The sequence below is a fragment of the Mirounga angustirostris genome, unplaced genomic scaffold, assembly GCF_029215605.1.
Source record: "Mirounga angustirostris isolate CCGP_5_RB_7025 unplaced genomic scaffold, mMirAng1.0.hap1 SCAF_3, whole genome shotgun sequence".
Classification (NCBI taxonomy): Eukaryota; Metazoa; Chordata; class Mammalia; order Carnivora; family Phocidae; genus Mirounga; species Mirounga angustirostris.
The window spans coordinates 150,587,997-150,613,865 of record NW_026991711.1 but is presented as its reverse complement, the minus strand read 5'-3'; the positions used below and the strand labels follow the sequence as shown (position 1 = coordinate 150,613,865).

The 25,869-nt window shown below is 34.9% G+C and overlaps 1 pseudogene; it reads left to right on the top strand.

The window, feature by feature from the left end:
• The first annotated feature begins 13,929 nt into the window (after positions 1-13,929).
• LOC123840034 (U6 spliceosomal RNA) lies at positions 13,930-14,030 on the top strand (annotated as a pseudogene).
• Positions 14,031-25,869: the final 11,839 nt, after the last annotated feature.

Genomic DNA, 25,869 nt, shown 5'->3' with positions numbered 1-25,869 from the left:
AGTACAATCATTGTTAAAGCCACGTTAGCATACCCTGCTCAAAATTATATCTGATTCTCTAGACACTTCCTTTGGAAGATTCCCCAAAACAAAAGCAGAGAAATTACATAAATGGTTTTCTAGGCCAACCTTTCTGATTTAGTGTGCTGTAAGATGCTTGCAGTGTTTCTCCAAGTAGGGGATCCAGGAAAATTTCTAGGGGCTGTGGATTTTGGAACTTCACCAAATTGTTAATGATGCAGTCAATACTAGTTAGCAAAATCCTTCCTGGCTGTTCACAAGAAGAAAGGGTGACAAGTGAACGGGAAGAAACAACAGCAGTCGTGACAGCTACCTTGTGCACCTCTGTGTACCCATCATGGTGTTAGCTTTCCTGCTTGTTGTTCCTAGCACTACACTGGTGCCCATTAAATTTTCTTCTCCTTGGCTAAAAAAGGATAAAGGCAACACTTTGCATTTTCTCTCTTCAACGGCTGAGAACTGGGGGGAAATGGGCATCAAAAGTTTGGGGTAAAAAATCATAAGACACGGGATTTTAAGGTGTTGAGAAAGAATGCCCAAGTATGGGCCATCTTGAATGGACACATTCCCAAACTGCTTAATTTCTTGTCTGGTATTATTTATTTAGGTAATTTAGTTGATCACTCATAGTTATCATTTTTTTTTTTAAGATTTTATTTATTTATTTGAGAGAGAGAATGAGATAGAGAGAGCATGAGAGGGGGGAGGGTCAGAGGGAGAAGCAGACTCCCTGCGGAGCAGGGAGCCCGATGCGGGACTTGATCCCAGGACTCCAGGATCATGACCTGAGCTGAAGGCAGTTGCTTAACCAACTGAGCCACCCAGGCGCCCTATCATTTTAATTTCCCGTAAGGCTAAGCTCCACGCAGAAAAGGTTGTGCCTATTCTGGTGGTCACCTTTTCTCTACCACCTAGCACCTGACCTCAGAGAGCAGGCTCTCACTAAAGACCTGCCAGCTGATGAGATGCTGAGAATCTAGTCCAATACCAAGGGTTCTAAGCTTTTTGGTGATTTCATTGTTTTCCAGTCTAATTTACAGAATTTAAATTTAAATTGAAGACCTCCCAATTCTCAATCTTGAAAAGTGGGTTTTATAAGAAAATCATCACTTTAAAATAAAAGTATCCATCTGGTGACATTTTTCTTCATTTCTTTTTTTTTAATCCCAAGTAAAATCCCTGCCAAATGAAAAAAATGCAAGGAAACTTGCCTGAGGCAAGTTTATTAACATTTTCCCAAAGCCTATCTTATTTGAACTGTTTATTTTGGATCACTATCCAACAGATAATTTTTTTAAAAGTCTTACAAGAAAAAGGTTGGCCTGTAAATGCTAATTTGCATAGATAAAGGCAAGGAATGGGGTTGAGTGAAGAAGAGGAAGAGAGTCTCCCTCAATTAAAATATTCTCAGAAATTGTTGTTGACTGTGCATTTAAGCACTCAGCCCTAAAAAGTGTTAGGCAGAGAGCTTCAATCATCTCATAATAAAATCTGAAAAATATTAAATACCTAATACCTGATGCAGCTCCTGGCAAGTAAGGTGCTTAGTAAATATCTGTTTAATGAATGAATTATGAAGTGGGTTTACAGGTTTTGATTTAAGGGTATTGTCACAGAAAAACAATTGTGGGTGGGTGACTGTCCATAATTAAAACAATAAACAAAGCCTTTCTTAATAACAGCAACAACAATAATAATAATAGCAATTCTTACATATGTATTTAATATAATATACTTAAAATTTAATATATAGGGGTGCCTGGGTGGCTCAGCGGGTTAAGCATCTGCCTTCGGCTCAGGTCATGATCTCAGGGTCTTGGGATTGAGCCCCACATCCCGCTCCCTGCTCAGTGGAGTCTGTTTTCCCTCTTCCTCTGTCCCTCCACCCTACTTGTTCTCTCATATAAATAAATAATATCTTTAAAAATACATAATATATAAAAAATTATAGATATATTTCACTTAATCCTCACCACCACCCTATGTGCATATCCTTTTATACTTGTTTTACAAATGAGTACAACGACCTGCCAAAAATCACATGGTTAGTAAATGGCAGAGCCAAAATTCAAACCTGGGAAGTTTGGTTCTAGAAGGCATTCTTTTAATGTCCATATATTATGTTGAGTTTCATAGCATTAAATTCTTTTAAACAGATCAGAAACTTTATATTCAAATGAGCATTTTCATCTTCCATAAAATATTTTGTATATCTATGTTTAGTTCAGTTTTTTTTTCTGAACTGCATACTTGTTTGAAATATATTGAATGTTTCCATTGACAGAGCCATTAAGGGTATGCTTAGATTTTTTAGACTACCGAAAATAACTTGCTGCAATTTCTGATGAATAAATAGGAGTAAACAAGTTGAGTGAAATTGCATCAAAAAACAAAATGTGAATATAAGGTTTTCTTATATTCTTGTATGTCTCGCAAAATGATTCCAAAGGTAATTCCATAGAAGAGATCCAAAAGTGTTTTTCTTTTTTAATAATGTGAGGGTAGAGTCAAAGATGTATCCTTTCTGTTGTGTTAGTAAAAAAGAAGAGAATAAAAAGGATAAAAAAAAAATCTCAGTACTCTGTGGAATTTAAAAGCCAATTTAAGAGTCCTTTAAATCTAGTGCCTTGAATTGAGATGGTGTGAATATACTTTGGAATGCAAAGGTCTGTACGATGAGTAGTCTGTGAGTAGAACCTGTCCTCTACTAAATTATATATTTTTAATCCTATTTTTGTTTTTCTCAGAATCTGTTAGGACAGTCCACGTTTTATTGTAGTCAATAGTAAGCTAGGATTAGCCAAGCAAAACCAGAAAGTGAAAAATCAGGCTTTCCCTCCCCTCAGGCCCTGTCCATGTTGTAAACTGTACAAGATGATCCCTTCTTGACAGCGCAAAAATGAACACAGTTTCCAACAAAACTTACATATGTGGTGCGAGCTGTCCCGAAATGACAGCCTGAGACAAATATTTCCAAAGGGTCATAGTTTTTTCTTTAGAACAGTGTTCGCTAGACTTTTCCAACATTTCTCAACTTGACCTTCTCTTTATCACTTTCTCTCTTTGTCATTTTTTCAAAACAGAGTTTGGTTAATTTTCAGTTTCTTCAAAGAAAATTTTTCCTTCAGATAAATTCTTATTTTGATGTACTTTTTTTTTTTTTTTTTAGTGACAAGAAGCAACTGAAGAACACGTAAGACAGTTAAACTGGGAGACAACTGTGGATTGACAGTTAAATAAATTAAAGCAGCTAACCAAATTCCAATTTTTATTTTATTTCATTTTTAAATTTTATTTCATTTTTGTACTTTAATCATTTGACAGATGTGTCATTTCCTCTCAGTCTATAGATTTGGATTTTCAAGGACATTATTCACTTTCTACATTTTTACCTCCAAATTACTTTTCAGCAACTCATGTAAGTGTCTCTAGGTGGATAGTGGCATCTAATTGGTGGTTCCAGCAGTTTCCATTTGCTTAATTAATCACGCTACTTAAATACCTATTGTGTGCAAGGCACTGCACTGTTTATTAGGGTAAAAACAGAAAAGTGATGTACAACCCTTAGCCTTAAAGAGATTATAATTTAATATTGAACAAATCATTCAGCCACTCAGCATAAATTCATTTATGAAATGATAAGGTTAAACATAATTTGACTGAAGTTTATTATGGTTTAAACATTCAACAGTTTCCTAAAAAAAGTCATATGGTATGCTTTTTCCCCCCCAATTTAAAAGAAATTTCAATTATTTATTCAAATGTGCTCCTTTCTCTTGTAATATATTTTATATTTATAGACAAATTTCTGTTTTCCAAATAGCTCCCACAGAAACAGATCTTTTCCCTGGATTTAACAGAACATTATCCTTTTTCCTATACCACATTATTGTAAAATACAGGTAAATAGAACAAAACAGGTTTTGGGGCACCTGGCTGGCTCAGTTGGAAGAGCATGTGACTCTTGATCTTGGGGTTGTGAGTTCAAGCTCCACACTGGGTGTAGAGATTACTATAAAAAACAATTAACTTAAAAAAGAGAGAGAGAGAGAGAGAGAGAACCAACATGGTGTGTGTGTTTTAAACAGCACATGAAGTATTTTCTCAGCTGTTAAGCTATTTAAACCCTCTCTGGGGTTGATGTGTGGATGTTTTTCACTTAAAGGTAATGCTAGAAATTTTTGTACTTTAATATAGAGAATTATACATAACTCTAGAATAATCAATACTGTTATTATTTATATTTTTATTCTTGAGTTCACTAAGCCTAAAAAAGAGAAGAAAGAAGCTTACTTTTTCATTCCACCCATAATGCCTTCTATACCAAGAGATCAAAGAAATTCACATCAAAAGATGTAGGGTTTGTAAAAATAGTATCAACTACTTCATAAATATTGGGACTGCTATTATGCATGATTCAGAGGTGGGGTGGTTAGTCTATTCGTGACTGCTTTGCTGAGCTATGGCAGGGATAGCCTTCATCTGGCTGTCACACTGATTTATTTTTCAATACTAGCAATTGAATCTGATTCATATTGTCTTATAGAAGGCTCAAGGTTTTACATGCATGCATTCTTCAAGCATTTCTAATCAAATGCTTCACTCTGGCTGAAAGTGCTGACAGTGATGTAACCCTTATTTGTGTAGAGAAGAGTGAAAATGCTTAAAAATGACAGGACATAAATCTCTTAATGCCTTGGGATTAAACAATTCTACCTGTTTGGGGCTAATTTAGGATGCTGGTTCTCTTTCTGACACTACAGAGTTCATGTCAGTGCATTTTGGCAAAGTCTCTCATACTGTACTTTGTCAGGGAAGTGAAGACATCTTCGTGGGATGATACTGAAATGGGAGGTATGAACGAAGTTTAATTAATATGCCTATAAAATAATGACTAATAGTCATAGCAGAAATTCTTATCAAGTTTGTAGGTGATACAAAGCTCCGTGTTGCACGATAGCATTAGGATTAAAATAAAAATCTCAAAGTATAGTGATGGTGGCTGAAATCAACATAAAAAAGTTGTGTAAGAGTAATATAAAGGCAATCATCAAAAACTGATTGCACAAAAATATAGTGAAGAGAAATATGGCTGTAGAGTAGTAGTTGAGGTGGAAAAAGAAAAAGTTGGTAGGTTTTAGGTGATCCTACCACAGAGATATGGCTGTTGAACTGGTCCATGCCCTCATTCATGAATTAAACATGTATTTATTGAGTGCCTATCATGTGCTGAGCATTATGCTACGTACAGGGCTTGGTGATAAAACAGACCTGATCCATGTCTTTAGGAAGTCTGCAATCTGGTCTGGAGGGCTGACAAGAAGCAGTTTCAACTCAGAGTGATAAATTCTACGATAAAGGTGGTACCAAAACATTTGAAGGGCACATGATTCCTTCTCTAGGTCTCAAGATGTGTTTTCCAGAGGAAGTGAGGTAGCAAATGACACCTCGTATTTTCCACCAATCTCACACAAAGGGATTCACCCAGTTATATGTAGATCCCAACCTCAGCCTGTTCTACAATGATCTTGCTACCCTTCTCCCCCTCTTACACTATCTGGAAAAGATTGAACATAGTACCATTTCTAACTTCTTCAACCAGCCAGAATAGTCTTACAAACATGAAATCAGACATTGATAGATACCGAGAATCAAAAAGCTTACATAATGGGCGCCTGGGTGGCTCAGTTGGTTAAGCGACTGCCTTCGGCTCAGGTCATGATCCTGGAGTCCTGGGATCGAGTCCCGCATTGGGCTCCCTGCTCGGCAGGGAGTCTGCTTCTCACTCTGACCTTCCCCCCTCTCATGCTCTCTCTCTATCTCATTGTCTCTCAAATGAATAAATAAAATCTTTAAAAAAAAAAAGCTTACATAATACTTCTTCCCTCTCATTGATATTAAACAGAGTTGCATTCAGATTTTATACCCCAATAGCCTGCTTATGAGATACAGTAGAAAAGAGGATAGATGGTAGAAATCTAACAGGCAGATCCGTTTTTCTTTCTTATTTTCTAGATCGTAATCCCAATATCATCAAAGCAGAGTTGGAGCAAACAAATCTCTATGAAGCCTTTAGCCCCTGAGCAAGGGCTATTCCATAGTACTGTCCATAATGTTTACCAGTATGAGAAAGATGGTATACATTATATTCTATTAAAGGAGTTAGGTAATTTTGTAGTGCATTTGGGAAATGAGTTCTACCTAAAGAGTTCTGTCTCAATGTCTGTTTTTTAGAGTAACCTAGATATCCTTTATCCTGAGATACCCATTTTCCTCCTCTTCCTTCTTCTTGTGTATCCTATGGCTTTAACCTCCAACATATACTGATGTACCCAGAGCATACTCGTGTCTTAAGGCTTTTGCATTTGCTGGTCCCTCCAACTGGATCACTCCTTCCCAGCATCTGCTGCATGGTTTGCTCCCTCCTCTTCTAGAGACCTTTGCTCCAATCTCACCCCAGTGAGTACTTCTTTGCTGATCTCACTTAAAATCTCACAACTTACCAGCCCTCTGCCTTCTTTTTCCTTTATTATTTTTTTCTCACCCCTTATGATCCTCTGATCAAGTGGTGAAAAAATATATCCTCTGATAGATATTTTATTAATTTTTCTGTTATTGTCCTTACAGCTAGATTCTAAGTTCTGTGAAGACAAGGACTTCTGTTTGTTTTGTTGTTTCTTGCAGTACCAACACGTAATACTCAAGTGCCAAGTCCTAGACATGGTAGATCCTCAATAAATATTTGTAAAATTAGTGAATGAATAAATAAACCCTACCCATTTACTTCACCTCTGACATCTTTTCTGAGGGCCATACATCTCTGCCCTAGAGAGAGTACTGTAGTCCACCTCTTGCCTGGATTTAGGTTAACACCCTCTTAGTTTCCAGTCCTGTTTCCCATCTTTCTTCTTTTTACATTTATTCTCTATACCATCTCTTGATAAATTATTCTAAAATCCAAGTTGAACCTCGCCATTCCCTGATGTATAATTTGCCAATGGCATTTCACCACTCTTAGAAGAAAAACCTTCCTTTTCAGGAGAATCACCTTAGCTTTTCTTGTCTCACTTCACTTTGTCTTAGCACTCCACACTCTGGTCTTCACTGACCATCTGAAACTAAGTTCCTCACACTCACCTTCTCTTTTACCTCAGACCCTCACAGCATACATTCTGCTTCACACACTCGTCTCACAATGCACATGATCAGATTAACTCCTAACCCATGTGATCAGACTAATTCCTATCCGTTCTTCCTTGTCAGATAGTCCTGCCCTGGGGAGATTTCCCTGAGACACAGAAAGGCCAGTTTTTCCTGATAATACCTACTTAGCACCTGCACTTTCTCAATGCAGCCTTCACACACTCTTTTAGTTGATGATTCTTCTGTGTCCTCTACCAGGGTCCGAGTGCCATGAAGGTAGTCCTCTTGTTTGTTATGCTCACACCCATGTCCCTGGAGCTTAGCATGATGCCTGGCTTATAGTAGGCATCTGATATTTGTTGAAAATAAAAGAGTTGAAGAAAGAGTAAGATTGAATGAATGGGTGAGGTGGCGGGGCAATCAGACTTTATTCTGTATTTAAAAGAAGACAAGCTTAGATTACCCATGGTGATAAATTTTCTTATCTTAAAGGTTTTTTAATTGGATAATAAAAACACATCTAAAATCCAGTGGAAAACATTTCAATAATTATCTTTAAACTACTCTATTGTTTTAATAACCCAATAGGCTCCCTAGGTCATAGCAGATACCAAATTAATATCTGGTAAATAACTCGCAATATTGTTCTCATTTACAGCCAGATAAGAGGTAATCTTTGTGAATATACACAGATTGTTTGTTCAATAAACTTACTGTACTCTAGAGAGGGCATTCAAGATGCCCTCCAGGCCAGGACACGGTTCACCCAGCCTAGTGTTCACTATGAGACTCAGAGTGACTCCTTGGATAGAAATGAATGGGAGTTAGACACTGGGGAGGGTATGTACTAGGGTGAGCAATGTGAACTGTGTAAGACTGATGAATCACAGACCTGTACCCCTGAAACAAATAATACATTATATGCTAATAAAAAATTTTTAATAAAAAAAGTAAAAAAAAAGGAAATGAATGGGAGAGCCTCAGAGATCATCTTGATATGATGGGTTTTTAATAAAGTAATTCTAAACTAGCTGTATTTATTATTTATATTTTCTTCAAAATTGCTATTAAAATAGCTACATCTTCAGGAAGCATCAACCCTTGGACAATCAAGTTCCACAGATTTTTAGTCATTGTGTTAAATACATGTTCTCAATTGTTGTAAAACTACCTATCCAAAGCTTTCTGGGATCCACAATACTTCTAGTATTTCCAGATTCCCTAAACAACCCCAAACCACCAAATGATCAACTTCCCTCTTATTTCCCCCAACTTCGATCAAACTTTTTTTTTTAAAGATTTTTATTTATTTATTTGAGACAGAGAGAATGAGAGAGAGAGCACATAAGAGGGAGGAGGGTCAGAGGGAGAAGCAGATTGCCTGCCGAGCAGGGAGCCTGCTGCGGGACTCGATCCCGGGACTCCAGGATCATGACCTGAGCCAAAGGCAGTCGCTTAACCAACTGAGCCACCCAGGCGCCCTTGATAAAACTTTTTACCTGCTTGCCCTTAGAGGCTTTTTGTTTGTCCCTCCTCTCAGATCCTCAACAATAACCATTCTGAAACAAAGTTGGAAATGTAGGTGAAGAAAAAGGGTGGAACCAGTCTGAGCTTGGGACTGCTGTCAAGACCATGTGTATTGATTTTTCCTTGCCAAAATATTATTGCCATTTTTCAGAACTCTGCTAAGGATTTGGAATCCATCTCTTTGCTGAGTCTGCCACATGTTACAATTCTCCTCAGACCATGAGCTAATGTTGCAGAAGAGTAGAGCATCTGGTATCATTAGAGAACTAAACTCAATCTTTATGCTTCAGACAAGTATGCTGATGAGGAACTTCCATATATTATAAAATAGAACTGTTGCTTTCACACCAAAGTGGCAAAATTATATTCACACTAGCAAAATAAAACAAAACCACAATAACTACAAAATGTAAAAGAATTTACATAGGAATATCTTATTACTTATTTTTTTTATTGTGTCTTGAATTTTTTTGTTGTAGTCAAAATATTCCCAACTCACATTTTAGTGTAATGCTTTTTTTTTAAGTGCTGCTTACATAAGATATCTATGACTATAGCAATCGTTTCCTATCTGAATAAAAGAGTAAGATGTGGGAGACAGGACTTAAGTTATGAAATATTAATGTAAGAAAATAAAACTTTATCAAATTTTATTATTTAAAGCCAAATATCTAATATTATATTGTTGCTGTTAGACTGTAATCCTGTAAGTGTTTTTTTGTCATTTTTGCAATTATTAAGATGATCTGATAATATGTTGGCTATTAATTCACCACAAAATAAACAATTTACTGCAATGCCATTTCTAGATTTATGTGAAATCTGAGAAGTGAGAGGAAAGAATGTGAAATTAATGTATGACTTAACTTGGAAAAGGAACTGATGAGAGTGAGATTTCGAGATGGAAAAAGCATTTGAGCAAATCTGTGAAGTAGGAACCACAGTGCTCGCTGGCTTAGGAGTGGAATTGAAGACAGGAGGAAGAGATGTAAGAAAACAGGTAGTTGGATAAATTCAATTTTAATTTACACCTGTAATTTGATTATGATCATTGAATCTCTATTTATTCTTTAGTTAATAAATAATTCTGTATAATGAGTACACTTCCCACCAAAACTCAAATGAAGAATGTGAAAAAAACAAAGTTGTCGGTTAAGTTCATGTTTTTCCTTATATTTAGTCACAGTCATACCATTAGGAAGAACATGGACACATTGCATTTAATAAAATGCATATATTTACTTATTTTTTCAAAATAAAACTTATTTATGTGCCTCATATGCTACTGCAGGGCAAAAAAAATAATGGCTTATGCATAAACTTATTAAGGATGGCATTCTTTTCTTTTCTTTTCTTTTCTTTTTTTCCGAATTATGGTATGATTCCTGAGAAAGAGAATTGGAAAAGAACACATCCTGCTTGTACTTGGAATAGACGAATTTTCAGAGGTCAATGCATTCCCTATGAGATTTTATATTATTGTGTTCTCATTTTGATGAGAAGCACACACCCATATGCACACATATGTATACTCTGGATAATAAGAATGACAATTTTATAATCAAGAGGTGCCAAACAATAGTGCCTGCATTTATGTTTGTATTTACAGCTTTTTGTTGTCAAATGAAACTACTGTAATTGAGTTGAGAACAGTGGAAAAGGCAGAAGTCAAATAATTAATTAATATGTAAATGTTGAATTTTCTCCAAGTTCAAATGCTGTCATGGCTTGATTTGTAAATCACGGTTTCATAGTAGTTTGAAAAGACAAACACGGTAAGAAAACTTGAGGTGAGAATGAAACAGAAGGCATAAGGAGGAGAGAGTAGCACTTTCTTGAGTATGCTGTCTTACGTAATTTTGACATTTGAAAGCACGTAACATTCTACCTATTTTTAGATATAAATTAAGATAAATGGTAACTCAAAAACTGAAAGAACACTGAAACAAATGTCCTAATTGTAATTCCATTGACTACCATAAACATGCTATAGGGAAAGTAAGTGAAATAACAAACTAATCAAAGTAATTTATGAACACAGTATTTATATACCCTTAGTCTTGAGCAAAGTAGCGTGTGAAGACTCACAGACAAATCCTGAAGTATTTTTAATAGGTTTGTTGATTGTACTAGTGTAGACAAAACATTCTGAAAACTATTTTAGATGCATTAACTAGTTGAACAAATGGGTAAACGTTTTGATGTTGGGAACCAGAGGTTTCACTATGGAAAAACAATAGGTATTGAATGGGGGAAAGGCAAATATAAGCCCAATAGGACTAGATTGGAATTGGATGTACTACTGTGAACTTAGGTTTTCTTAAATACTTTATTAGTGTGCATGTGTGTGACTGTTTATGTATACATGTACATATGTATGTGGGTATCTATAGTTTAGATAAGTATATGTATATGCATGTATATATATGCATATTTTTCTTAGCTCTGTCCAAGGAAAGATAAGGAAGAAATGACACCCCAGTGGCAACGAACGCACCTAGTGCCCCTAACTTCTTCTCGTTACCACTCTTCCTTAAAATGAACAAAGGCACCTTGAAAAATCTGATACCAGGGCTGGGCACAGTAAGTACAAGATGGTTCTGGTGCTTCTTGTTATGCCAGAAAATAAGGAAGTACTAAAAAAAAGAGTGACAGGAACTTGTCATAAGGATACAACTGCCAGTTTGAAGGTGCACTTATTGGTCAAATCTGGGACAATTTTAGCACCAGTGAACTATTTATTAGCATTAATGAATTATAATCCACTGAATGAATGGGAATTCATGAGTCCATATTGACAATAAGTAGAGAAATGAATAATTAAAGAAAGGAGATCTCTTCCTTACAGTAAATACAGTAAATACAGATAACTAACTGATCGTTGTGGAGGGAATGTTAAAGTTGGGAAATAATCATTTGATAAACAGTATGTTCTACATAGAATTAGGCAAAATAATGAATGTACGACAAACTTAAAAAGAATCTTTTATTAGGAGTAGGATAGTTGCATTGTCTTACAGTGTCTCCCCATAGACTAACTATTAATTTCAAGGGAGAAAAACTCGTAATTATACAGTGGGGATTTCGGCACTATTTTAATGAGGTGATCAAAACTGACATCACCAGTAAAGGATAGATGGATATGATGTATCTCCAGATGTGATAACCTAGAAAGATACAGCACAGCTGTACAGTGTTCTAGCTGAGAATACAGTAACAACTACCTACTCATGAAGAAACATCAGATAAACGTAAGAGAAGAACATGTGACTTAAAAAAGGGATCTTTACTCTTCAAAACATCGATGTTATAAAAGATAAACACTGTTGGAGATGTTCCAGATCAAAGGAAACTAGAGAGAGATGGCAGATGGCACAGTATCTGGCCTTAGACTGCATACTCTAATGGAGAGGCGAAATGGTGTAAAAGACATTATTAGAACAACTGGCAAAATTGGAGTATTGATGCAAAATATAAGAATTGTATCAATGTAAATTAACAAAACTGATAATTGCACTGTGATCACATAATAGAACTTTATTCTTCATATCCGGGGGCAAAGGGCCATGTAATTTATTCTTACATGGTTATGTATATATATAACTTTCTCCTTAAGACCTGCAAGAAGGCAAGAATGTTCACTCTCACCACTTCTGTTCATCATTGTATGAGAGATCCTAGATAGGTAGTAAGGCAAGAAAAGTAAATGAAAGCCATCCAGAATGGAAAATATAAAAGTAGAACTACTAAGTGAGGTTAACACATTGCAGAATAAGAGATGAACATGCTAAAATTAATTTTATCGTATATACTAGCAACATAAAATTGGAAATTTAAATTTAAAGAGATAACATTTACAAAAGCACTAAAAGATAAAATACTTGACAAATCTGAAAAATATGTAAAAGGCCTATACACTGAATAGTTTAAAACTCTGATGAAAGATTTCAAAGGAAATTTAAATAAATGGAGAGATATACCTCATTTATGAAATGGAACACAAAATAATGTTAAGATGTCAAATTGGACTATAAATTTTATGCGGTCTCAGTCAAAATCCTAGCAGGATTTTTTTTTTTTTTTTTTTGGTAGAAATTGGCAAGCTCATTCTTTTTTTTTTTTTTTTTAAAGATTTTATTTATTTATTTGAGACAGAGAGAATGAGAGAGAGAGAGCACATGAGAGGGGGGAGGGTCAGAGGGAGAAGCAGGCTCCCTGCCGAGCAGGGAGCCCGATGCGGGACTCGATCCAGGGACTCCAGGATCATGACCTGAGCCGATGGCAGTCGCTTAACCAACTGAGCCACCCAGGCGCCCTGGCAAGCTCATTCTAAGGTTCATATAGAAATACAAATCACCCAGGCGGCAGTTGGTTAAGCGACGGACTTTCGATTTCCACTCAGGTCACAATATCAGGGTCATGATGTCCGAGCCATGAGATTGAGCCCCAAGTCAAGCTGCTTGCCCAGCGTGGAGTCTGCTTGAGATCCTCTTTCTTCCTCTGCTCCTCCTCCCACTTGTACATGCATGCGCGCTCTCTTTCTCTCTAAAATAAATAAATCTTAAAAAAAAAAAATGCAAATCACCCAGAATAAAGAAAAACAACTTGAAAAAGAAGAATAAAGTTGGATGATTAGGACTATCTGACTTTAGGACTTATTATAAATTACAGTAGTCAGTATAGTGCGATCATAGTGTAAGGATAAACAAACAGACTGACAGAACATAATAGAAATTACAGAAGTAGACATACACATATATGGTCAATTGATATCCAAAAAAGATACAAAGTCAATTCCATGGAGAAAAAAATAGAATTCTTACATTGTGCTGGAATAATTGAGTATCCATTTATTTAAAAAAAATCTTGATCCATACTTTTCTCTATGTACAAAAATAAAGTCAAGGTAGTTCATAGACGTAAAGGAAGCACCAAAAACCATAAAACCACTAGAGGAAAATGTGAGAGAAAATCTTTTTGATTTTGGGTAAAGTTTTCTTAGATATAACACCAAAATCACAATATATAGTATATCAAAGAAATAGTTGATATATGGAACATCACCAAAATTAAGCACTTTGTCTCTTTGAACAAAATCGTTAGAAAAGAGAAACCAAACATGGGGAGAAAATATTTGCAAACTACACATCTAACAGAGAACTTGTATTTAGAATACATAGAGAACTCTCAAAACTGAATAATGAAACAACAAACAACCCAATTAAAAAAAAAAAGAGTGTTTGCTTTGGCGGGGCATATACTAAAATTGGAACAGTACAGAGTAGATTAGCATGGTTTCTGCAGAAGGATGACAAATTTGTGAAGTGTTCCATATTAAAAAAAAATTGAACAAAAGATTTCAATAGACTATCAAAAAATATATGTGTGTGTGTGTATGTGTGTATGGTAAGAAGTACATGAAAAAATGGTAACATCATTAGTCACTGGAGAAATATAAATTAGAACAATTAGGTAACACTGCACACCCTTTAGTAAGTCTAAAATTAGAATGTTGATGAGGCTATATAAGAACTGAAACCCTTCTGCACGGCTAGCACAAATACAAAATGATACAACTGCTTTGAAAAACAGTTTTCAGTTCCTTAGGAAGTTAAATACACTTCTACCATGTGACCCAGTCATTTCATTTCTAGCTATTCACTCAATACAAAGGAAAGCATATATCCATACTTGTTTACGAATGTTATTTGCAATAACTCTAAACTGGAAACAATCCCTATCTCTAACAACAGGTCAGTGGATAACAAATTGTAGAATCTGGTATACAATGGAATACTACTCAGTTATAAAAAGCAATGAACTAAGGAGTCAGTCACCAGTCTTGATACATATGAAAATAATTATGCTCATTGAAAGAAACCAAACTTAAAGTATGTAATATATGACTCTACTTTTATGAAACTTTATAAATGCAAATTCACCTATAATGACAGAAAACAAATAAATGATTTTCTGGGATGGAGGGTAGGTAAAGTATGTACAACACCTTTAGAGATATAAAATAATAAACACACAATTGTTTATATGTTAAATTCGCTATTTCCTATATTAAAAAAACAAGGTTGCATACAATTAACCAAGTAAAGTAGCCTCTTAATGCATAAAAGAAAATACTCCAATAAGACAAATTTTTAGAGAAGTGTTGATTTGAAGGATTCTTTACAAATCAGTCATTATTAAAGAATTACTCTCTTGAAACTATTGCTGAGACACACACCATTTTTAAAATATGGAAATTTCGTAACTTTTTCTACAAAGTTTTTAATTTGTATGCCTGAGTATATTCCTAGCAAGTAACTCATTGAAGGAAAATAAATTTTTTTGAAATATTTTTTTCTCCAAAGAAAGAAAATGCTATATATAACAAGAATATGGCCTTAGGAAAAGAGGCAGATGGTTTTAATTGCTGGGAAAGTTCATGGAAATATATTAGTAACCACATGTTTCATATAGAAAATCACCTCCTTAAGATGCTCAATTTCACAAATGCGTAAAGAATAGCCAGGTAGCAAAACAACCCACCAAAGATGTGATAGTCTAATTCCAAGAACCTGTGAATAAGTTAAATTCCAATGCAAAAGAAATTAAAGAAGCAGATGGCATTCAGGTGGCTAATCAGGGGGCTTTAAAATAGTATGATTATCCCAGATGATCTGCCTGGGCTCAAGGTAATCACAAGGTTTCTTAACTGTGGAATAGCAAGGCAGAAGCGTTAGAGTAATATGATGTGAAAAAGATTCAACCAGCCATCGCTGACTTTGAAAATGGAAGGAAGCCACAAATCAAGTAATGTGGCGGCCTCTAGAAGCTGGAGAGGGCAAAGAAACACTCTCCTCTAGAGCCTCCGGAAAAGAATACAGCCCTGCCAACTCCTTGATTTTAGCTTGTGAGACTCATTTTGGACTCCTGATCTCCAGAATTGTAAGATAACAAATGTGTGTTGTTTTAAGCCCCTAGGTGTGTAGCATTTTGTTACAACAGCAATAGACAACTAATACAATCTTTATTATTTTGAATTGGGATAAAAGACTATGGCTCTGCCTTCCAGGAAATTACCATCCTGGGATTTCTGTTACACAAATGAATGTATAGAACGACAGTTTTCCTCAAGTTGCCTCATGAGCTAAATATTCTCTGTGTAGTATCTGTTGAGATTAAACTAGTTATCTCAAATTAAAATTCATGAGCTAAGAAAAACAGGGGATAAAAGTGACAATATTACTTCAAAAATCCTTTAATTTGTTAAACAGGAGATTTATAACTTGTGCTCTTCCTTAAAGTTTTGATGGATTTTGTCAACAAATGCTCTAGAGAAGGTGGAAAGAAGTCTTGGATTTTAATGAAAATATATCTTGCTGTCACCTCCCAAATGGACAGAGATCTGCTACTGTGGCAAGTGCAATTTGTTTAGAACTTCCATACATGCTTCCCTTGCCAAATATAATATAATATAATATAATATAATATAATATAATATAATATAATATAATATAATATAATATAATATAATTATTATTACCACAACTATTGCCACTAATATTTTAATGCCTCAGTTACCTATAGAAAGCTATAACTTTTTTTTTTCTTTGCAGATTTTGTATATCAAAATAGAGAGCACCATTCAAATTTATAAAATTGTCCAATTATTTTATTAAAAACTATGTGGTTTATTTTGGCACAGTGTATATATTTTTGAAACATTCTAAAAAAACACAGCAAGAGAAAGAAAACTATACAAGGCCCTCCCCACCCACTCATCATCACCACCAAAGACTGAGTTTTTAACTGACACTATGAATGGAAATATATTAACTTCTCATTCTTTTATCCAGAAGTCATGTCTAACACTGCCAATGTGTAATACGTGTTCTGACCACCCTATTCTTGACCTCATATGGCACCTGTCCTCAAATGAAATAGAAGCATTTATACGGGAACTAGAAATGGTGTGTGTCATTAGGATATGACAGCCAAGGAGGATTTTTTTGAAAAATATTGTTTATTCCAAAAAAGCATGCCCTTCACTATTGTAGAATTGTCTCTTGACCGTTTTCCACTAAAAAAATTTACCAACCACTAAAAAGAAGGGATAATTATATAATATGGTAGAGGTGCTAAATATTGCTACAATGCAATCATACTATGGCAGTGTTATGTAAATGTATCAAATTAACATGTTGTACACCTTAAATTTACACAGTGTTACATATAAATATACATACTCAATAATTCTTCTATGTGAAAGGTAGGACATGTTTATATTGTCTTATACTCATTGGATATTTTTATATATGGATCACTGTTTACGCACACATCCAAAGAAACCAACAGTGTACTGATTCCTCATGAGATTTGAGCCTCAAATACTTTCCTAATGAAATATAGCTTAAAAATTTGGAATTTACTTTGTATAGAAAACCAGTTGGTCTAGGCAAACTAGACCTAGTGATTGATTTTTATTACACTTTTTCTTTTTTGTTTTTTAAATATTTTATTTATTTGTCAGAGAGAGCAAACAAGCAGGGGAAGCGGCATGCAGAGGGAGAAACAGACTCCCTACTGAGCACGGAGCCCTATGCGGGGCTCGATCCCACGACCCTTGGGATCATGACCTGAGTTGAAGGCAGACGCTTAGCTGACTGGGCCAGCCAGGTATCCCTAATTTTTATTACACTTTTTCAAGGAGGATGAGAATTCAAGAACATTTATGTGTTTTCTCTTGATTTGATAATTATATCTAGTGTTTGAAGCCTCTCATTACCATTCTCTTATCCTTTATTATCATATTTACTTGGTAGAAATATCAGTGTAACAGGATTTTAATGAGTTTGCTTAAACTTTCTCATTCTATTCTGACCAACATAGCCATATTGAATTATATATATATAAAGTCACATTTAGTACCTTCTACATGTTGTAGCTTCTATAAGCTATAATGAAGAATTCTAAGATAAAATTAGATTGGAGAAAAGCAGACTCTGTGTAGCTATACTAATGAATATGAAAATAAATTAAATGCAATTATCCAAAAAGTTAAAAAAAAAAAAAGGTATGGTATCAGAGGTTGAGGTCTATGTTGAAAAGAAATAATAGATAATATCAAATGTTGACCACTTTCCCTACATCAATCAGTTTCTTCCCCGTGTCAATAAAATATATTCAATTTTTTTCTTTTCTAGCTCGAATTTCATTTTAATGCTAGCTAGCCTCATATCTTTAAGTTTTCCATAAGTAAAGGGAAAGACTAAAAGAACGAGTTAACTTTAATTGGGGGATATTTCTGAAAGATTTTCAACCAATGAAAGATAATTCAGTTCAAAGTTAGAAAGAAAAATATAATAATCAAGAAACTGGCAGTTGTCCACAGGAAAAGATTGTTCATGAGCCGGCAGGACTGGGACACTTAAGAGAGATGGAAGCTGTGGGTGGAAAGTCACTGCCTACATTAAATAAAGTGGGTTTTGGCACTCCTTTCGACTTGATGTCGAATGAATTCTCTGTCTGAACACTTTTGTCTTCCCAGACAGTCAGTCTCACTGAGGGCAGCAGAGGGAAGGTGGGGGCAGGGAAACCAGTTGCAGCAATGCCCTTTGGACTTGCCAGCTCCCCGGAGGGGATTGTTAGAGGCCCAGCTGAGTCTCATCACAGTCATGGAAAAAAGCCCTCAGTCAATGGTCTGATCCTGGGAACATATTCCTGAGAGAATCAAAATGGCTTCTGCACTCACAGACTTGCTTTGTCATGTGTATTTTGTGTTAGGGCACTTTACAACTCTAAAAATTCGTAGTTTTTTGGCATATTTTATCAAAATCTATATGCACTCCATTTAAAGTTGAAATAATATTGAAAAAATACTGTTAACAAATAGGTATTTGTTGATTTCTTGTCACTGGAAATTAATGTATTAAACACTGAATTTCTTAAACCCAAAGGGCATTGGAAACTTTAGGCTTTATCTAGGTGTTAAACAACTCCTAAGATAATGGTTTACTGGATAATAAATAGTCTCTTGGGAAATAGGAGAACTAGGACATACTTCATAAAAATATGCCTTTATTTCAGAATAAAATGCTATTTCCTTTAACATTTAGTGAAAATTGTAAGTATAATGAGTACCACATTTGCTGCTTATAATATTTGAGATCCTCCATTATTACCATTTAGTTATATTTGTTTTCACCAATTAGAGCACCTGAATTTCCCTATTATCATGAATCTTCAGACCAATGAACTTCTCTGAATTTTAATTTTCAAGTTCTAAAATGGAATTTATTGTGATTCTTGTATGATAAGTAAATAAGACATCTTAAAACATGGATTTTAAAAGAAACTTAAATGAACACATCATCACATATGTCTTCCTGATATCACATCTAATTGCTGCATTTTACCTTAAAATTACCTTTTTAAAGGCATAATAAGAAGAGAAAATAAAAGATGAATAGAAAAAAGAGACAAGGGGAAGAGGGAAGGCATGATTGAATACTGCTTCTAGTGTAGACATGTAGAAACCTGTTCATTATTTTTCACATCCCATATCATTTTCTTCGAGCTTTCCAAACCAAATAATGGAGATAATTTGCACTAACTCCAAATGGCACCACTTTTACATATTCTCCAAAACTGTCATGCTCCGAGTTGTGTACAATTATGTATTTAGAGGTTGAGGTTGGTGAGTGGAGATGAAGGCTCTCTGGAGACTGAATAGCCACAGAAAAAGGAAGTAGAAAGGTTCAAAAAACAAACTTCACAAGGTTGCCTTTATCTAGATTTGTATATCTTATTCTTTTCATATGCTTATTATGACTACTGCATTTTAGAAGGGTATAGAAACTTGACTAAAATCAAGCATCTTTTTCCTAAGAATTTCATGCACAATTTGAACATTTTTATTTATCTACAAAGTTGTTGAGTTTTAATCCGTTCAAGTGTCAAGTGCTGTTATGTAATTTCTCTTGTGCAATCATCAGAATAGATTACCTTATGCTGCAAAACAAAGAATCCCCACATTTTAGTGGCTTAAAATAACAGAGATCTATTTCTTCTTCATGCTAAGTGTGTAATCCAGGCTGGCAAAGGGCAACCTGCTCATTGGAGTTGCTCAGGAGACCACCTTGATTGAAGCTCTGTTGCTATCTAAACGTGAGGCTTCAAGTTTATGTTTGGTAGGATCAAAGAAGATGGAGAATTGAATTTCTTAAGTGCTTCTGCTCAGGTGTGACACCTCACTATCATTCACACTTCATTGGCCAAAACAAATCCTATGGCTATGTATAACTTAGAGAATGAATGTTCCTGGAAGGCGAGGAGAATCAGAAATCTCTGGGAACAATATTAATATCTATCACAGTTTGCTTTTCTGATTATCAAATATTCTGTTCACTCTCCTTCCCACACATAGAACACACCCATCACCACCTAAAAGAGAGAACACAAAAGTCCATTCCAGTCATGGTATGGAATTTAGAATCCAGGATCTCTGAGTAATATGCATTGGTTTATTCTCAGGTCTTAATGTGGCTTCCCTTGATCTGAAGAATAGGGAGCTAAAATCAGTGAAAATGTGCTACCTTCCCAACAAGATAGACACACAATATGCAATGGTGGGAAAAGAAAACAATAAATACTCCCATTCAGAAAGAGGAAGAATGGGGAACTTTCTATAAAGTCTGGTTCATAGCAATTCTAAAATTCCAGTGGGAAAATATTATGAGGTTCCCTACCCTGGGGGTATGGAATGTTCCTTGGTTGTGCCTTGATTGTATTCACTGGGAGGAACTCCTTTGTTCATTGGTTTTTCAAGTCACTAGCTACACCCTCTGGAGAGTACTCCTTTTCCAATGTATTTCTTGGCCACATCTTAAGTGGTCACTGGGGAATATGTACTTGCTTTTTTAACTCATTTTCTGCCTATATATGGTGGGGAGCCCAAAGATCATTTAAAGTCTGGAAGAGGAGAGGAACAGACTCAGTAAGATTCTGATCTATGTGCTTTTTAGTCAGCTCCTTGGGCTAGTAACCAGATCAACCCTATTTTTTGAGGTATAGTTCCCAGATCTGCTACATTTCTATTTTCTCTTCCACATTTTCTCTCTCTCTTTCTCTCTCTCTCTCCTTAGTGTCAGGTACTTTGATACCCTAGGATCTAATAATAATGAATTCTTTTTCTAGTTGAAAGGCCTTAAGAGTTCCGCACCCCCCCCCATTTGCTCCTTGCCCAAATGTAATTTAATCAATTGAAAGGTTTTTTAGTGGATTTTGGTTCCACAAAATATTTCTCAATGAAAGATAAGATTTTCATTGTTTGGGATGAAAAAGTAATGTCTGGACTCATTCTATTTCCTTTCCCCTCTGCTTTGGAAACTGGCTAGTTCTTTCCTGAGTTCACTTGTTTCTTGCCAAACTATCCAGTGATTACCAAAACACATAACCAACATTTTGCTTTCCAACATGTCCCTTTAGAGCTACAAGTGCACCAGGAACATGATCTGCCTTTCATGTTATTATAGGCCTTAGCAAATGTTTCACCATGCTGTAAAGCACAAATCTCTATCTTTTCAGTTTCCAGTATGATGCCCTACCACCAGCTATTAGATCCCAATGATAGTAACACATGTTTTAGGTTTTATTAGGGAATCAGCATGCTTTAGGTACAATATTCATATTCATCAAGACAGTCGATTGGTAACAAATAACCCCCAAACTTAAAATGTTTAAAGTAAGAATGGTACAAGGCAACTGCTTTCCTATTTACCAGCAATTAACGATTAGAATGTGAAATTAAAAAAAAGATAGCATTTACAATAGCACAAAAAAAGAAAGATGAAGTAATTAGTTTTAAATCTACAAAATATGTACTGAATCTGTATGTGGAATATTGTAAATTATTGATGAAAGAAATAAAATAATATCCAAATAAATAGGAAACATATTTTCATGGGTTGGAAAATGGAATATCGGTAAGATGTCAGTTCGTCCTAGCCTGATCTATATAGTAAACATAATCCCAATCAAAATCCCCACAAGCATTTTTGGAGTTAGCTCCTTGGGCTGACTATGAAAAAATTATTTTAAAATTTATATGGAAAGATAAAGGGCCTAGAAGAGCCAACACAATTCTGAAAAACACGAATAAAGTCAGAGTACTCTCAGTGTCACATTTCAAGATTTATTATAAAGCTACTGGAATCAGAACAGTCTGGTACTGAGAAAAAATGGAACCCCGATTAATGGTACAGAATAGAGAGCCAAAAAGTAGACCCACAGAGATACTGTTAATTGATTTTTGACAAAAATGCAAAGGTAATTCCATGAAGATAAGATAGTCTTTTCAACAAATGGTGTGGAAATAATTAGATATCCTTATGCAAACACATGAACTCACACACAGATTTCACATCTTACGCAAAATCAATTCAAAATGGACCAAAGATAAATGTAAATTGCAAAGCTATAAAACGTCTAGGAGAAAATTAGGATGAAATCTGTCTGAATGACCTTGTGTTGGTTATGACTTTTCAGATGCAACACCAAAAGTACTGTCCATGGAAGGAAAACAAAGGTACTTCATTAAAGCTAAGAATATTTGCTCTGTGAGAGATACTAAGAGAATGAACAGACAAGCCACAGACTGGAGAAAATATTTGCAATTCACATATTTGAGAAAAAGCCTTGTATACAGAATATACAAAACAACACAGGTTTATTTTGTGCTGATGGTACATGTGGTTGCAGATCAGTATGGGTTTTGCTCATCATGGTCACTCAGGGAATCAAACTGATAGAAGCTCTGCTGTCATATTAACAGGAGGCTTTAGGGTTACCTTTGTCAGCTGAAGAGATTATGGAGAATTGGACAACTATTACCTGTTCTCATAAGTAATTGGCATGCTACCTCTGATCACCTTTCATGGGCTAAACAAAATAATAAGACCTAAGCTATGTTCTCAGAAGAAAATTTCTGGTATAAAAAACTGGAAATTTTATTGAGCACTGGTAAGTATTCCATATCAGGTTACTCACATATGCCTAGACAGATGAGAGACCATTTAGATGGTATTTATTAAATATGGCATATTTAGATCAAACTCCCCACACTCACAAAAATGGCCACGTTGCAATAAAAATTGTGGCATATTAAAAAAAATAACATTGCATATATAAAATTAGAGATTTCATGGTATGTGAACCTAGTTACTTCCCATCCTTGCAGGAAATTGAAAGTCTAAAGCATTAAAATATTCAGCTTTTACTTTAGATATTGGATTGTAATTTAATCATTAGGTATCCATCTTAGAAAATTGTGAGATCTTTGAGAAGACAAAGATAAAAGAAAATAAATATGCCTTTTGGAAGTGACTGTACACATCCAAGATCGTTAGAAACAAAATAACTTTAGAGGAATGTTTAATAGATCCATGTAAACTCTCACGGTTTCTTCTAAAGTTGCTGAATTCTTTTGTTCAATTAGATCTCTAAAGGAAACTTAAAAACAATGTAAACATGAGAAGGCCACATGAGGGGTTCCTGAGTCAAAGGAAAACCATCACATTCAACTGAGTTGTAGAAGGTTTTATGTTGAAAGAACATCCATTTGAGAAATGTAAATGAGTTATTCAACTTTTACTCACTTCCATAGATATTTTAACATGAAAAAAATAACTTACTATCACAACCCACTATCATTTAAATAGGTCAGACCTCTAAGTTTTTATGCAAGCTTTAGTGGTCTTACTTCTTTGGGATTTTTCCACCCTTCAGTTAAATTCAGCATAGAAGTTTAATTAATTAATTAAAACTTTCTCTTTCAGCAAAAGTGTAAACCTATCATTGGAATAAGAAACACAAAAATGGAGTGATCAGGAAGTATGCTTCCCTAGCTCTATGAACTTGACCGATGAAAGAAGTACAAGTTTGGGGTGCCTGGGTGGCTCAGTAGGTTAAGCATGTGACCTTTGTTTTCAGCTCAGGTCTTGATCTCAGGGTTGTGAGTTCAAGCCCCATGTTGGGCTGAGCTCGACAATGAGTGTGGAGCCTACTTAAAAGAAAAGAAAAGAAAAGAAAAGAAAGAAAGAAAGAAAGAAAGAAAGAAAGAAAGAAAGAAAGAAAGAAAGAAAGAAAGAAAGAAAGAAAGAAGAAAGGAAGAAAGAAGTACAAGTTCAATGATTAGTATCTAAGCATAAATTCAGGGGGAAAAAGTCACTAATTGCTAATCAATTTGATGTTTCTTTTTCCACTTCAATACAATCAAGAATCATAGGCAAACACCACATAAAGTGCTGTTTTGGTTTTGTTGTTGTTGTTTTTTACAATAATCAGCTTTAAAATTTTGTTTTCATGGTCAGTACTATCACAAATTGTTGGCCTGAAAAGGACAAACTGACAAGAAGTTTCTATAGATCTCAGTTTTAAAAAAATAGATGAAAGTAACCCCAGCCAAATTCTGAAAAGAGTATTCAAGTTTGTGGTCTCAGTGATAAATTGTGGGAAGTAGGGATAAATGAAAGCTCAGAGTTATAAACTATATGCTCTTTGAAATAAATGGCATATTGAATGTTGCCTTAAACATTTCAGGGTTTAAAAAGGCTCACAAGCAAATTTACCCACAAAGAAATTGTTGTTTATTAGTCTTTCAAATAAATTTTCAAAAAAAATGAATATTCTTTTTAGTTCACCAAGTTTGAGTTTGGCCCAATTCATATTTAATTGTTGCCATTTCCTTTCCCATTAACTAAAAGTAATAACACAAAATGACCTCATCCACATCTCACAAATACATATGCATATGTTTCTCTATATACTCTAGCCAATTTTCTTGACACCCAAACGAAAAGAAAGCACAGGCTAGAAAAACTAGGTAGAGTGATAAAAAATAGATACTAGCATTTTTGTTTTCAAATTCTTCTTTTAGCTGCATGACCTTGGGCAAGTCATTTAACCAGTTTTGCCTTAGATCCTTTATCTCTAAAATGGAAAAAAAACAATAGAATCTACCTCAAAGGGTTTTTGTGAGAATTACATGAGTTAATATATATAAAGAACAAATCCTGGCACATAAGTAAAGTTGGATAAGTGTTAGTCATTATTATCAAGTACATTGTCTGGTATTCATGAAATTTTGATGACCAGTTTCTTTTACATCTTTCTATCCATATTTCCTTCATATCGACCACTTACCCTGGTACAGGTCAACTTTAACACACTTTATAAAAGCTTTTCTCCAGGTCTTGATATTATCTTAGCTGGTATTATTCATTTTCATCATTGTCATCCTTTTACTCAAACTATTATCCTCATCAGCAGTGCATTTCTCAACTCCTCTGCATGTATCCAAGAATTACTTGTCATTCAAAGGCAAGATCAATTTTACAGGTTGTTGTCAGCTATTTTAGAAAGAGATGATATCCCCCTTTTGAGTTTTTATGATATTTAATATATTCTTAAAATTTAGAACTGTCTAAAGCATCTGTCGGCTACTTAGCACCAGAATGGCCATCTTAATATAAGCTATGTTGAGATCAAAATTCATGTCTGTCGACAGATATTTTTTGAAGGATTGAGGGATACAATTTAATAACTTTATTCTCCACTCAATTCTAATTATCTGATGGTTTCAAGTTAGCTTTGCCTTTGTTTCTTTCTCATTTACTTCTATAGATGTTTGGTCATAGTATAGCTATAGTAATGTTCAAGAACATTTTTTTTTTTTTGAGTAAAATATTCTATGGGAAGACCAGTTGCAATGTTATTTCTCAATTGCAGAGATTGTTCTTTTGTACTTAGGCCTCCTGCCGATTAAGTAGGTTTTGTCTTGATAGGAAAAGGTAAGGCAAATTTTTACCTTTTTAGTTTGTGAGTCAGAAAAAGAGAGAGAAAGAAGGTTATGAGGTTTCTACTAGAGCTGATGATAATTGGGGAAAGTCTGTTCTGGGGGATTGCTGCCTCTCCTGCCTGTGTGGGCAGCCATGTTATAGAGTTTGTGACTTTATCCCTCTCTTGCTTCACGAATCCAGTGGCTGCATCCTTAGGCTGGCTTCTGGCCTTAAACATGGAATGGTAGGATAAAGTGAGCTAATCCAATCAGATTCCCCCTTGTAAAATCTGAATCAAATGCATGAAAATGATTTACCAATTAGGAAAAAGGGCAGAACTTGAAAA